We start from the raw sequence: 16,635 nt of genomic DNA on the forward strand, positions 1-16,635 counted from the left end.
CTGAGAGTCTCAAGGGTTACTTGTATGAAAGGAGTATGATGGAGAAAAATATTTGAGATGGTGTAAGGAAACCAAAGTACCTCTGCTATAAAAATAGTGACCAAGCAGAAAACTCTTATCCCACATGAGAAAAGTGTAAGGTTGCTCATGATTAGAATAAATGTAGTAGCCTAATTGGGAAGACAAGGTTTGTATATACCAAGTCAGTAAGGCTTTATTCAGAATCAATCGAGGCTTTGGACAACATGCAGCAGCATGCTTCTAGGGACACTTAGCTGTTAAAAGATGTGAGAATGATACCTGCCCCGTCGTTAATCTGTAAACTGTTAATATGAGCAAAAGAAAAGACAAAAAGAAAAAGAAAATATTTTTGGAGTTTTTGATAATTTTGTAAATAGAAAAACAAACCAAAAAATTTTTTAGAACTGAACCCGAAATAGACCGAACGCTCCATTCATTTCGGTTCGAAATTTTTTTTTGGAATAAAAAAAAATTTTGGAAATTAATTGTACAAAGGTTTACAGCCAAAGATACCACCTTTTTGAGATAAGCGAAGACAAGTGCAATGGGACCGAACCCGAAATAGACCGAACGCTCGGCTCATTTCGGTTCGAAATTTTTTTTTGGAATAAAAAAAAATTTTGGAAAATAATTGTACAAAGGTTTACAGCCAAAGATACCACCTTTTTGAGATAAGCGAAGACAAGTGCAATGGGATCGAACCCGAAATAGACCGAGCGTTCGGTTCATTTCGGTTCCCATGTGAACCGAGCCCGAAATAGACCGAGCGTTCGGTTCATTTCGTTTCCAACTTTTAGGTTTGAGAAGGTGTTTTTGGTACTGACTCCGATTCCATCATACCTAGTCCTCGTAGAATATTATTAAAACTTGCTTCAGGAAGGGCTTTGGTGAAGATGTCAGCCAGTTGATCAGTGGTTCGAACAAAGTGAATCTCTACGTTTCCGTCTTCCACATGATCCTTAATAAAGTCATACCGCAATGCAATATGTTTGGTCTTGGAGTGTTGCACTAGGTTATGACAGATCCTGATTGCACTTTCTGAGTCGCAATATAAAGGGATCTTTTTCATAGTGAGTCCATAGTCCCGGAGTTGGCTTTGGATCCAAATCACTTGAGATGTGCAGGAGGCAGCTGCAATGTACTCTGCTTCGGCTGTAGATAGAGACACACATGTTTGTTTCTTAGATTTCCAGCTCACCAACTTCCCGTCGAGGAATTGACAGCCTCCTGTAGTGCTTTTCCGATCTAGACCACATCCTCCAAGGTCTGCATTTGAGTAGGCTTGAATAAAGAAACCCGAGTTTGAGGGATACCAGAAACCGAGAGAGGTCGTTCGCTTCAGGTACTGGAATATGTTCTTCACTGCCAACATGTGTGGTTCACGCGGATTTGCTTGAAACCTAGCACAATAGCAAACTGAAAACATTATATTAGGACTGCTAGCTGTGAGATACATCAGAGAACCAATCATTTGGCGATAAAGTGTTATGTCGACTGCCGGTTTCTCCAAAGATGGTGTGAGCTTGGTACCGAACGCCATAGGGACTTTGACCTTTGAATCTCCCATCATGCCAAATTTGGCGAGAAGAGTCTTGGTATATGCTTCCTGGTTAATAAAGATACCTTCGGGTCCCTGTCTAATATTTAAACCAAGGAAAAAGTTAATCGGACCCATTGAGCTCATTTCAAATTTTGTCTCCATCAGCTTTCTGAATTCAGCTGTTAGGCTGGGATTCGTTGAGCCAAAGATGATATCATCAACATAGATTTGAACGATCATTAGGTTGTTACCTTCCTTTTTACGAAAGAAGGTTGGGTCAACCGAACCTTGTTTGAATTTATACATCTTTAAAAATTTAGTAAGTGTTATTACCATGCCCTATGTGCTTGTTTCAGACCATAAACAGCTTTATCCAAGATGTAGCAGTGGTCTGGATGTTTTTCATTCACGAAGCCAGGAGGTTGCTCCACGTACGCAGTTTCTTCAAGTTCCCCATTCAGAAAAGCGCACTTCACATCAATTTGGTAGACCTCGAAATTCTTGTGTGCTGCATAGGCAAGAAATATTCGAACGGATTCCAGCCTTGCTACCGGAGCGAATGTCTCTTCGTCATCGATTCCTTCTTCCTGGCAGTAACCTTTCACCACTAGCCGAGCCTTATTCCGGATTACATTCCCCTCCTTGTCCATTTTGTTCCTGAACACCCACTTGAGACCGACAACCGAGGCATCTTTTGGTGTTGGAATAAGTCTCCAGACTTTATTTCTTTTAAACTCATTGATTTCATCTTGCATTGCCTAAACCCAATCAGAATGATCAAGGGCAATATTGACGGTATTCGGCTCAATTTTGGACACGAAAGAATTAAACATGTAGAACTCTACTTTGGAGAATAGGGAAGTTTGCTTTGCCTTCACTTGAGATCGGGTTAGGACTTTTTTAGATACATCACCCACTATTTGAGATACAGGATGATCTCTGGTCCATTTGCTGACAAGATGATAGTTTGGATCATAGGATGGATCCAATTCAGCATTGACCATTTCTTCCAACTCTGATTGAATATCATCATCATAGAACATATCGGAATTCTCCCCCTCGACAGATGATGGGCCAGGAAATCTTTCTTCAACAGGACTTTCGGCTGTCACTGGACTTTCGGGTGCAGCTGGGCTTTCAGGTGCTATAGGACTTTCGGGTGTTATTGGACTTTTGAGTCCATCAAAGATTGGATTCTCCCCCTGAATATGTGAGCCCTGTTGTTTTGAATAGGATAGATTCTCCCCCTCGACTGAAGTACCGCACTGGGGAGGTTCTTTTTGAACTAGTTCTTCCGCTCCCATTCGTTTGGCTGCATCTTCTGCGATCTTCTTAAGGTGATCAATCTTGTTGTCTGCTGCCGTGGCTTCAGATTGAGCTACTTTCTCAGGTTCATCAAATAGATCCATGAACTGGTCAAAGAGATTGGCGATAGAGGCTGTGACTTGACCTGTTTGAGAGAAAATCGCTTCAATTGCTTCTCCAGTGAACTTCAACTTCTTGACGTAATTGTCATCGAACATCACATAATAGGTTTCTTCAATTCTTTTTGAACGCTTATTCAGAACCCTGTAAGCCTTTGAAGTAAGAGAATATCCCAGAAAGATACCTTCATCAGCTTTGACATCAAACTTGTTGCGATGTTCTTTGGAGTTGAAGATGAAGCACCTCGAACCGAACACATGAAAGAACTTGACATTCGGCTTCCTGTCGTTAATAATCTCATAAGGAGTAAGAGAGAAACGCTTGTTGAGATAAGACCTATTCTGAGTAAAACACGCTGCAGCAATGGCATCAGCCCAGAAATATAAAGGAAGAGAAGCAAAACTTAACATGGTTCGGGCCGCCTCACACAGGGATCGGTTTCGCCTTTCGACAATGCCATTCTGTTGAGGTGTATAAGGTGCAGAGAAGTTGTGACTGGTCCCTTTTTCTGCCAAGAAGTCTTCAAATTCTTTGTTCTTGAATTCCAGTCCATTGTCGCTCCTGATGTTTCGAACGATTTTCCTCGGTTGCACTTCGACCTGCTTGATAAAGATCTTCAGTTTGGGAGTCGCCTCAGATTTGTGCTTTAGAAAGAACACCCAAGTAAAACGTGAGAAGTCATCAACGATAACAAGAATGTACTTGTTACCGCTAATGCTCTCGATTGATGATGGACCACATAAATCGATGTGAAGTAACTCAAGTGCTTCAACAACTTTGGTGTTTATGATGGTTGGGTGACTTTGACGACTTTGTTTTCCCATTTCACATGCAGCACATAAATGTTCTCGATCGAACTTAAGCAATGGAAGACCCCGAACATGACCGCCGGTGACAAGCTTGTTGATGTCTTTGAAGTTGAGATGTGAGAGCCTTCGGTGCCACAACCAACTTTCGTCTGAGTGTGCTTTGGATAAAAGACATATTGTTGGATTCCCTTTGATTGGTCTGAGATCCAGAGGGAACATTTCACCTTTTCGATCTGATTTGAGAATGAATCTGTTGGAGTTCTTCTCTATAATTTCTGAACCTTCGTCGTCGAACGAGACTTTGAGACCGGTACCTCCTACCAGTTGAGATACACTGATGAGATTATGCTGCAACCCTTCTACATACGCCACCTTCCTTATTGTAAAGTCTCCATTGGTTATCATTCCATAACCATTTATCATCCCATAAGAGTTGTTACCGAACTTGACATTGCCACCATTTTGAAGTGACCGAAACTCCCTTAGCTCTTCCTTCCGTCCTGTCATGTGACACGAGCAGCCACTTTCTATGTACCATTCTTCGTCAAACTGCTCGTCACTTATAACCTGCAAAAATTAAGCAGATTTAGGAACCCAAAGTTTCTTGGGTCCACGTGAGCCTTTTACAGAAACAGGAATAGTAAGAGAAACATCAACGAGATATGTTCGTTTTATTAAGGTTGTTTCATCTTTTCTTTTAATAGTAAACACTTTGATTTTGTTAGAATTAGATGCAGGTGTTTTGGATTCGGGTTCTGGTGTTTGGACTTTAGCCTGCTTTCGGTCTTCATTAGTTGAAGAAATCTTCATTTTTCCTTTCAAATCCGTTGACGATCTTGAATTTGGTGTAGTACCAGAATTAGGCTTAGAAGAAGATTGAGAACGAGAAGAATTAGAGGAAAAGAAATTGGAATGAGAAGCTTTCCTGACTTGAGGTTCGAAATGACCCTTTCTGTTGTGGTCATTTGAGGGACCGAACCTGGACCTTCGGTTGCTGTTTGATGATGAACCGAAGCAGGATTTTCGGGTGTTGTTGGTTGGTGGCCTGAAACTGGGTCTTCTATTGTAAAAGCTTGACGGGCTTATATCTGGTCTTTGCCTGTTGTAGTTTGGTGGACCAAAACCAACTCTTCGGCTGTTGTTGCTTTCGGGACCGAAGCTATCCTTTCGGTTTTGTTCTTCCTGTGGCCCGAAAGTCTTCCTCTGGTTCTTTTGAGTCGGTGATTCAAAGTTCCTTTTGCTCCTGTTTTCCTCTCCTTTTGACTTAGAATGTTTCTCAAAGAGAGTGTAGTGAGGATTTTGGGAGCACCAAAACTGCTTTCGCTCTGAGAGATTTTTCTTGTATCTCAAGTTTCTCTACTGCTTTTGATTTTTCACCTGGTTCGGTTGTCTGTGGATATTTGCCTTTTGTTTAGGCTTCTTAGCAGCAGGTTCACTCTTCATGGAAGAGGTTTCGCTAATTGAGGTGACTTCTTCCACTGGAATCTCTTTTGTGCCACTGGAACTTGGTACGTCAAAGCTGGCAGGCTTATTTAGAGATTCGGGCACATATCTACCTTTTGTCTTCCATGATGTTCGCTTCGACAAAACGATTGTTTCATCTGTGTTGTCTATCGGTGCAGACCAGAAAAACTCATCACAGCCATCTACATTATCTTCATTCACCATTGCAGTGAGTTCGGCTTTCTGATGTTCGATTACTCCTGTGACCTTATAAACCTGATTGGGAGTTGTTCTGACCTTTTGAAATACAACTGCCTTTTCTTTAAGGATTGGCGACATAGTTTTGGACAAACGAGCGAATTCTACAGACTTTTCAGAAATCAGATTTTTTTGGTTTTCAGGTTCGCTCCTAATGAACTCGGAACAGTCAACAACATCCTCTACAGAAATTTCACTCATGTCATCGTCCTCATTAAGTTCAGATGCATTTTCAACATCAATTTTATTTTCTGAACTCAATTTGGTACTCAATGAGTCAAATTTTTGTATGGTTTCGGCCCTGAGTTTCAACTTATCGTTTTCATCCAAAAGATTTTTAATCATGTCCTTATGATCTTTGGACTTTATGAAAGATTCAATTTTGTCCAGACCATACATATAAGTGGGATTGATGTCATCAGAAGATACAACACTTTCACAGTTGTATGCTTCGACATCAATTTCATCCTCCTTAAACTCAAGGAAGGGTAAAATCATACGATGTATCTTCTGTCCTATTTCACAGTTCAAATGCAGTTGAGTAATGTTAGCATAAAGTCTTTTGGCAATCAAACAAAAAACATTCCTTTTTTTTTAATAATTTTAGATTGTCCCTTTGCAAATAAATGTTTTCATCCCTAGACTTAATCAGCTCCAATTCTTTCTGCTCTATCCAAATCCTTCGCTCCTCACTCTTGGATGACACCCTGCTTATTTGATCAGTTAGATTAGAATTCGTGACCCGTGTTTGAGTTAAACAACTATCTAGATTTGAAATTCTTGAATTCAAGTTATTTAATTCCTTTTCATATGATTTTTGTGGAATTTTAAATGAAATAAAAATAGATTGTACCTTCTTGATCAGTTCATCCAGCTCACTGATCTGCACACTGAGAGGTTTTGCTGTAAAGCACAGGTCCTCTCGCTTCTTATCCTCTTCTTTTCCACCGTCAGTGTTGTATCCCCTCATCTGAGATACATCGGTCACCATTAGACATCTTCCATCAGCTTCACCACTCTTTTCTACCTAAGCCTTTCCATGAGAAGGCTTTCTCACTTCATCATCTTCTGAGTCAGTCGACCAAACCTGCACGCCACCGAACTCATCATCATCTACCGAACCCTGCACAATAAGAGCATTTATAGAGGGATTAGTAGTAGCTTTCTTCCTCTTTATTTCTTCCAGTCTTTTCATAAGACTTTCTTCTTCATCTTTCTCCTCATCTTTCTCTGCCATCTTCTTCAACATGCAATCATTTTCTTAGTGATTTTTTTCACCACAGTAAAAGCAACTGACACCAGAGTCAGCTTCACCCTTCGCTTCCTTCTTCGATTCTTCAACCTTCGGCTCCTTTTTCACTTTTTCAGAGCTGTAGCTTCCCTGCCAATTTCGATTTTTGTTGGTAGGGAACTTTTTCTTAATGAACCTTCTGGGATTTGACACCATCATAGCATACTCTTCAGCTGTCAAATCGTGATCTCCCAGATTTAAATCCTCTTCGTCTTCTGCTGCACTCTTACCTTTGGAGAGAAGCGCCAAAGACCCTAAATTTGAAACCACGCTTTTCTCTTATAGCACTGTCTTTTCCTGGGATTTCAGAATCCCCACCAGTTTCGCCAATGAGTACGATTTGAACTACTCATGTGCTTTAACCGTTAACACAACAGCTCTCCATTCAGATCTCAGGCCATTTAAGAATGTGACCTTCTATTCGATAAGATTTCTTTCAATGTCATGCTTGATCATCTTGCTTAGAAGATGATTGAACCGATCAAATGTTTGTGTAACAGCCTCATCCGATATCTGCTTGAATTCTCCAAATTTAGAGAGAAGTAGGGTCTGAATCGAATGCTCTAGATCTTCATCTGTGGAGTACAGTTCTCGCAGCCGATCCCAGATCTCTTTTGCTGTACTGCAAGAACTGACTATTCGAAACGTGTCGGACTGAAGAGCGAATCGAATTAGTCTCAATGCCTTAATGTTGCATTGGAACTTCTCCTTTTCATCCTGAGTGACGTCTTTCACATCTTTTAATAGATCATTATACTCTTTTTTAGTTTTAATGATCCTGGACGTGCTTGAATGAGCGAATGGACCAGAAGTGATAGCTTCCCATATCTGTGATAACCCGATATTTTGAGACAATGTAATGTAACACCAGTCAAATTTAGGTCAAAATATAACTTTCCTAAAATCTTATTTGGGTTAAATAAAGTGGTAGGAATCATATCAAGGTTTTCATACATATAAAGAACACAAAAATCCGAGTTATAACGAGGAAGTTATAACCATTCTAAAATTCCGGACAAAACCGGCAACGCCGATTAAACGAAAAACACGAAGTTTCAATACAATAGTTTTTAGCCTTAAGTATCTAAATGAAAGTTGTAGATAACATTAAACCATGAGCGTACATAAAAAGAACGTCCAAATCTGACTTCGTATGAGGAAGTTATGATTTTTCCAAGATCCGGATATAGCAGTAGACAGCTAAAAAACTCGAAATAGAGCTCGAGAGACTTTTGACCGAAACAACCTAAAAGAGAATCGAAGGTCTCAAAAATAGTAGCGCAACGGCGAAAAGTCTGACGAAAACGGACATCGGATGAAGAAGTTATGGAATTTTAACGTAATTTTCGTGTCCCGGCCCGTTAAAAATAAATAATTAAAAATAAAAATCAAAATTAGCCGATGAACTCCAAACGAGAATTTTAGAGCATATTTGCAGCAACGCGTGCATATAAAGAACGTCGAAAACGGAGCTCGTACGTGAAAGTTATGGGTTTTACAAGTTCAAGGCCCGAAATTCGAGGCTGTCAGGCTTGCCACGACGTGGCACAACTTTGCCGCGACCCGGCAAGTGACTAAGGGCGTCCAATCAATGGAAGAGAATAAGACTTTCTCCCCATGACGTGGCCAGCCTTAGCCATGACGTGGCACACCAGAAATACCCCTATAAATAGGTTTCAAGGGCTCTGAGTTCCATTGCTCAGTTCCTTTCTTTCTCGCGCTGAAACTCTGCGTTTAAGCCCCCGAGACCCTCCCAAAGCCCCGGTTTTTCACCTTCAAGTCCCGAAGGAAGGTTTTGTGTTCCCGAGATTCCCGAGAATCCCGAGAATCCGGCGTTTTCAACTCTTCTTGTCGAAGTTCTGTTCGATTCTTCTCTCGACTACTTCAAATCGACCACTTCAATCAAGTGAGTTCATACCCCTACAAACAACACTTTCAAATGTTTTATAAATGCATTTTATACAATTTAAAGGGGGGGGGGATACAAGTAAACACACGATTATCATCATGTGAAAAACATAAATCTGTTGTTATACTCTTTGTTATATAATCAATTATATGTGATTTATAACTGTGTTTTCAAAGGGATTTCTTTTACTTTACACTGTCTTATCAAACAAACTACTTTTAAATCGTTGTATACACTTTTAAAGGGGGGGGGGGGGGGGGGGGGAATACAAGTAAACACACGGTTATTATCGTGTGTAACATAAAGTTTCACCATATACTCTTTTTATCGAGTGAATCATATGTGATTCATAACTACTTCATAGGAACTTTTGTATGCAATATATATTCTCGATAACATCTTGTCTTTTGGAAATAAAACATGTTTATATATGTATATACGAATCAAACACTTTATTTATACTTTAAGTATATGTGATCATTTATGTCACTTTAGATGTTATACTTTACATAACAAGTGAGCATTACACTAGGATTTACAATACGAACGAAACACACACTTTGAATAAGTATAATAGGTATAGTTTACGAGAAAACCATGAACATTTACATACTAGAAACATTATATCAAAGAGATACTTTCACATACAAGAACAAATGGACATTTTTATACGTAAATCTGTTTTATACTAAGTTTTGTGAGACGGTTCACGTACTTTCGAGTATGCATTATTAAGTCCTGTATTATATACCATAATCCCTTGTAGGGGGAGCATGATATTTGTGTATAGATCTATACAGGATTGAAAATCCCGCACCTGAGCTGTTAGCTAAAGCTAGGCCGGCAAGCCTGGGGTGACAAACGTCATAACATTTCAACGCCTGAAGAACGTTGTTACAGGCAGTCTGGGTCATTAGTATGGTTATAAAACTCACATGGAGTATTAGAAACACATTGGTTTACGGGGTTATCAAATGCCTTAGTGATTTTATATTTACACAAATCTATTATTTAGGCATGAAAAACATCATTTTGTTATAGTTTTGGAGTTTTTAAACTACATACACACTTATGAAAAGATACTGGATTTCTAAAGGTAAACATACAAAACAGTCGAGTCTTGGTAGAAGACTACTTTTATACTAGTAGAAAATATGGGATTTTCTAGAAACTTTCAAACATGTACAAACCATTTTATTCAGTTTTATACAAATGTAGAACAATTTCAAACGTTATCTTCATACTTATACGAACAATTACATTGATTAATTCCAAACGTTTTCTTCAAACTTATACGAACAATTACATTGATTAATTCCAAACGTTTTTTTCAAACTTATACGAACAATTAGATTGATTAATTCCAAATGTTTTCTTCAAACTTATACGAACAATTACATTGATTAATTCCAAACATTATCTTCATACTTATACGAACAATTACATTGATTAATTCCAAACGTTTTTTTCAAACTTATACGAACAATTACATTGATTAATTCCAAACGTTTTCTTCAAACTTATACAAACAATTACATTGAATAATTCCACATGTTATCTTCATACTTATACAAACAATGACATTAAATACTTATGAACTCACCAGCTTAAATGCTGACCTACACTTTCAAAATAGCTTGTATTCTCAGGTCACCAGTAGACAGGTACGATGACCAGGTTTTGCGAAGACAGAGCAGTCAAGACTCGTCTTTTATTTTGATTACTTGTTGTAATGTCTTATTACTTTGAAAGAACACACATGTATTAAACTTTTACTATTAATGCAATGGACGATGTTGTTGCTTGTTTACTACTTTACATTTGTTGTGATACATTAAATGACGTCCTCCGCCCCAGAACGTTTCCGCCGTTCTCGGTTTTGGGGTGTGACAATATCAGATACCCGTTATCTTCAGATCCAATAACGTAATCTTCAAAGTGGTGCGCCAACACTTCATAGTCTTGAGTATAGAGAATTGGAATCTTGGTGGTTGAACCGATGCTGTTAGAGATGTTGATGGGATTGGATTGAGAATCGTCCATGCTTGATCGTGTAACCTGTTATAAGATCAGACTTTGTAATACGTAATATTAGGGAAAGATGAATAATTAATGAGATACGTCAATTAACAGTGACGGCTCAATAAATATCAATGAATGCGGAATAAACCCTAATCACTTCTATCACAGAAGAGATGTGTATGAATTACACAGTCTCCTGCTCTGATACCAATTGATGAGTTGAAATACTTTTTGATCGTTTAGATCTTTAAACAGGTTTATCACAGAAACGTAAAACATAAATCTCAAGCACAAGAGTGAATCAAAATATGTTGAATGATTCAATAGATTCAAGCCTCAGCAGAGCTCGACAAAGAACTTCCGCTGTAGAGGCTACTAGGGTTACAAACGATAAAATTAATATCTATGAAATAATCGACTTCGAATCTTACGTACTAGGATGCATGCAAGCATCAATAAATACTAAACCCTAGAACATAACTCACGGATGGACAGGCCCAATCCGGATACAAAATTGGACTAATGAATGAGCCCAAGACGCAACACCCATCGGACCCTACATCCTAAAGGATGATATTAGTTGTAGTAGTTAGATAGATATTTATAAACTTGTAACAAAGTAAATATAATTGACTTTTGATGATTAAATAATCAATAATTATTTATGAGTATTGTTTACCATCATTTGTCAATTTTTTATTATTGTGTTTCATTTTGCATGTTTTACTTCTTGAATAATTGGATTATTTAAACATCCACAATCGATCATACTTTTGGAAGTAATTAATGAGTCAAGACTATCATGAATTGGATTGTAGATTTTCTAATGAGTTTTAGAAATAACAATGGTTTGCTGCAACATTCATGAGTACTTTTGAAATGGAGAATTTAATTATTAGATTAACCCACGCTCAGAGAATTACTTCATCGAATTTATCACGAGTAATTCTGAGACGATAATATCATATAATCTTAAAAAGATATATGAGTTGTTATTTACAAGTTGGTTGTGGATTGATAATGTGTGAACGTATTAGTAACTAGATGTTATAAAACGTATTCTTGTGCATAATTTGATGAGTAAATAGTGCATGTATATAATTCAAAGTTTGATTATTCCTTTTTCCCTAACGGGAAAAGCAATATTTTGGCCCCTCAATGATTTGGTGTTGACTTACAGTGTCGGGCCCACCCAGGACTAAATTGATGTCTTCGATTGGTAGTTCTTTTTCATTACAAATTGGAAATCGGGAAACAAAGTATTGGACAATGAGATTGACTCGGTTCCATGTCGTTTTTTCACACAATATCTTGCAGAACAAAGGATTATATGATTACTTATCTTAGGACACATAACTGACTGGGCTAGAGTTCGACAGCGGCTTTGAGAGCTACAATTTGCTAATTAGTTTTTGAAGCTATACTGACAACTATAGTTATTAGACTTATCCAAGTGGGAGACTATTGGATTAGGTGTCTAAACCCATAACTACAATTGGGATATACTTGAATTGATACTAGCACAGTCCTTTTGGGTTGCATTCATAACTAGCAACTAGACAAGATGATTTTTGGAGAGCGGTTGAATTTATTATTCGAATAATAAATTGAAATAAATGATTTATTAATATATTATGAAAATAATAATTAATTAGAAATCATATTATTTAATTAATATTTAATCAGAAATTAATTGTAATTAATTTTGGGATTAAAAGAATTAATTAAAAGTGTAGGGGTTGTTTGGTAATTTATTGATAGTTGAGGAAATAGGCTCTAGAACCTCCCTAGATGGGTTGGACGAAAATTTCTAGGAAGTCCCTAGAATTTTAATCCAAGGCCTCTTGGATGAGACTTCTTAGGCTACTTAGTCCTTAAGCTAAGGGAATTAGGGTTTCCTCCTAAAACCCTAACTTTGGCTCTAAGCTACCTCACTATATAAAGAGCTTCACCCCTTCTAATTTTTGGCCACTTGATTCCTTAGAGGAATAGCCGAAATTTCAAGATCTCTCCTCCTATCTCCTATCTCATCCTCTTGCTAAGTTTTGGGTGTGATCTACTAGAGGTGTTATATTTGTGACACTTGCTCTCAAAGTTCAAGATCTTCAAGGAATTCATTGTTATTACAATATAAAAATTGAGGTATGTGTTATAACCCTAGTTTTCTAAATTTCGAAAATATCATATACCTCCTGGGGTTTTCCTTTTGATGTTCAATAATTGTATGTTCAATTAGATAAAACATTGATCCAAGATATTAGGGTTGCATGCAAACATAGAGATTGATTGTTATGCTCAAAACCCATCAGAGAGGATACTGGAAAGATAACTTTTTGTGAAGATTATGTCAAGGGAAGACATCAAAAAGTGAAGTTAGGTAATGGTCAACACACGAGCAAGGAAATCCCGGAGTATGTTCACTCAGACCTGTAGGGTCCTACACCAGTGAAGTCTCAAGAAGGATGCTCATACTTTGTGATGTTCATTGAAGATTATTCAAGGAAGGGTTGGTTGTACTTTTTGAAAACCAAATATGAGGTGTTTGGGAAGTTTGGGGAGTGGAAGACCATGGTTGATAAAAGGACTCGAAAACAAGTCAAGACTCTAAGGACTGATAATGGGTTAGTGTTCCGAAATTCTCCAGTTGATAATTTCTTTAAGGAAGAATGCATAATGAGGCACCACACTATATGGAACACACCACAACAAAATAAAGTGGTAGACCGGATGAACCAAACACTCATTCAGCGTGCAAGGTGCATGCGAATATTTTCAAACTTATCCAAGCAATTCTAGGTGGAAATAGTTAACACTTTTTGCCATCTGGTGAACAGATCACCATCAACTACAAAAGACTTAAAGACTCCTCAAGAGGTATGGTCTGGGAAACCATCTGACTATTCTGGTTTATGTATATTTGGATGCCCTACATATGCTTATGTGAAAGATGGTAAACTTGAGCCAAGGGCAAAGGAGTACATATTTCTAGGATATGCGAAAAGTGTAAAAGGTTATCGATTGTGGTGTACAGAAGAAGGAAGAACTCATAAATTTATCATGAGTAGAGATGTAGCCTTTGATGAATTTGCCATGGGTAACCAGGGAAGAGGTGATAGAAGTCAAGCAAGGAACAAAGATCAGGTTGCTAGCTAGAAGGTGGATTATGCAACTCAAACTCGAGATAGGGTTGTGATACATGACAAAGAGCAAGGTGACAATGAACAGCCTGGACAAGATGAAACCCAAGAGCATCCCGTGGGATCTTCGTCCAGTGGTGTTGATATGGGATGATGGGTCTGAAGCTATAGAAAAGAGAAGATCAAAAAGGGTCACTCGATAATCGGCTAGATATGTGGGTTGCGTAAATTCAAGTGAACTTGACTCCATTGCTTCTGCTTTAGCAACTGGAGAAGAAATTGATACTGAGGAGCCTCAATTGTATAAAGAGGATGTGGCGAGTAAAGAAGAAAATGAATAGTTGATGACCATGAATGAAGAAATGCAATTTTTATTTAAGAATGAAACACGGGATCTTGTTCCATTACCATAGGGAGAAAAGTCAATGAAATGCAAATGGATCTTTAAGAAGAATGAAGGGATACCATGAGTTGGACCAGCTAAGTTTAAGTCAAGTTTGGTGGCAAAAGGGTTTTCTCAAAAAGAAAGAATTGAGTATCACAAGGTGTTCCCATCAGTCGTGAAGGACAAAACAATTCGGGTTCTTTTGGCCTTGGTGAGTCCATTTGATATAGAGCTTGAACAGCTTAATGTGAGCCATGGGGTCATATCTTGCTCAATTCTTAAGCTTGTTGAGCCAAGAGGAAAGGAGTTTCTCCAAAGGAATGGATGTTACACCATGAGGGAGAAAGTTGCGCCAAGAGGTTGATGTTGTGCCATCAAGGAGTGCAGTTGTGCCAAGGAGAAGAAGTTGTTCCATCTTGAGGAGAAGTTATGCCAACCACATGAGATGTTGCGCCGTGGAGGAGATGTTGCGCCATAATGAACCATCTTGGTACATGATGCACCATTTTGATTCCTTTGTTGTGCAGTTTTGATCCACGTTTGCATAGAGGATGATCATACTCAGGAAATACACCATGTTGTGCCACCATGATGGATGTTGAGCCATTAGTGTTCATGTTGCGCCACCTGCGCATCATGATGCTCCACTATGGTCAAGGTGGTCTATCATGTGCGTTGCTAATACTCATGAGTTGTATGACACGGAAGAATGTTCTAGAAGATGTTGCATGGTGGATTGTGATTGGTTGAAACCTTTCATGGGTATATACGCTAATGGGATTGGCCTATTAGGGTTTTAGGTCTGATACCTCAAGTATAAATAGGGATGCATGCTAGGTCATTTTGTATCTTGAATTCTAGATTATTAGGTGAATCTCTATGAAATTTGTACTTGTAAAATCTGTTTGAGAGCTTTGAAATAAAGAATACTCCCCTACTACCCGTGGGCATATGCCACCTTGACTGAACCACGTAAATAATGTGTCTTGTGTGCTTTAGTTTTGCTAGATATCTACCTTACTTCCTAACGATATGTTTCACTCTGTTGACAAGTGTACACATAGGGGCTCCTTTATCGTACTTCCATTCAAATAAGGCCTTGGTGATATCATACCTTTCAAGCCTAATAAGGATGGAAAGGAGTGAGGGTTGCTGAGTAGGAAGATGAGGTGAAAGAGCGCATAGAAAGCGTGAGTATGCAGAAGAAGGAAGATCGCCATTTCCAAAAATCTTAAATAAGTGATAAGATTTTGGTTAGTTGATTATCCCTATATATTTTAACCCAAATTAATATTCAAGGATAGGATCTAAAAATACAATTCGAAAATTATAATACGAATGTCTTAATCTAATTGAAAATTTATTTAAGTTAGGTAAGGCACTTTACCAATTTCAAAATATTATGAAGTTCCTAGATCTTTCAAGATACAATGAACTTTTCAGAGGCATATTTAATCTCATATTATACTCTTTCATTTGTGACTGGGTGTCGATGATCACAAACAGGATGTGAATAACCATACAAACCCACGTGATCACCTCATTCCTATTTAGGATCTCACATTGATGTGCCGATTAACCACACACACTCCATCAATAACTATTAAACTCAATTTATGTCATTGTTCTACTTTGTTGTCCCCAATCACTGTGTTGCTTAACCATGCACGTCCCACTAACAAATTACAAAGATACAATGCACGTTTTCATGGATTAGCATACAATTTCATATTTTTATCCTAAATAACTAGAGTGGAATTTTATAAAAGGTTCTAGTAGTTATATATTATACTTTTAATAATATTATGTCTTATCAAAACTGTTCAGCTAACGACCCTCCACCATACAAATAAGCGGTGGGTGAAAAGCAAAGTCATTCAATGGTTATTTTATAGGTCGTTTCCTTATACATCTCTTATAGTGTGGCTTTGTGAATGAGACCTAATATTGATTTGACAGATTTTTAGTTATACATATAGTATTAATAATCTCGTATATAAGGTGTATTTTAAAACCTTTTGAATACACAAGGTCTAAATTTAGTTATCTTAATTAACAATTAATTAATTAATCTTTTAAACCATCTATGATTTAAAGTTCATATTTTAATTAAACAATTAATTAAATCATTTAAGAAGTAAATAATTAGGTTTAATTAGGCTATTAATTAACTAATCTATTGAATCTTAATCCCTCCTAGTTTTAAAAAATTAGGCTTTAGGTTATTTAGTTTTAGTTGTTCAAATTTTAGGGTAATTAAAACAACAAATAAGGAAACTAGGAAACTTGGCAATTTTTGAAAAATGCAAGGAGGCAAGGGAATTTTCTAAAACCATAGAGGGCAAAGAATTTCCAATTTTCCTAGATTCTTTTAGGGTTTCACAAATGCGCAAAT

This window comes from Lactuca serriola, chromosome 2 (assembly GCF_051521515.1).
Source record: "Lactuca serriola cultivar US96UC23 chromosome 2, Lser_US96UC23_V15, whole genome shotgun sequence".
Classification (NCBI taxonomy): domain Eukaryota; kingdom Viridiplantae; phylum Streptophyta; class Magnoliopsida; order Asterales; family Asteraceae; genus Lactuca; species Lactuca serriola.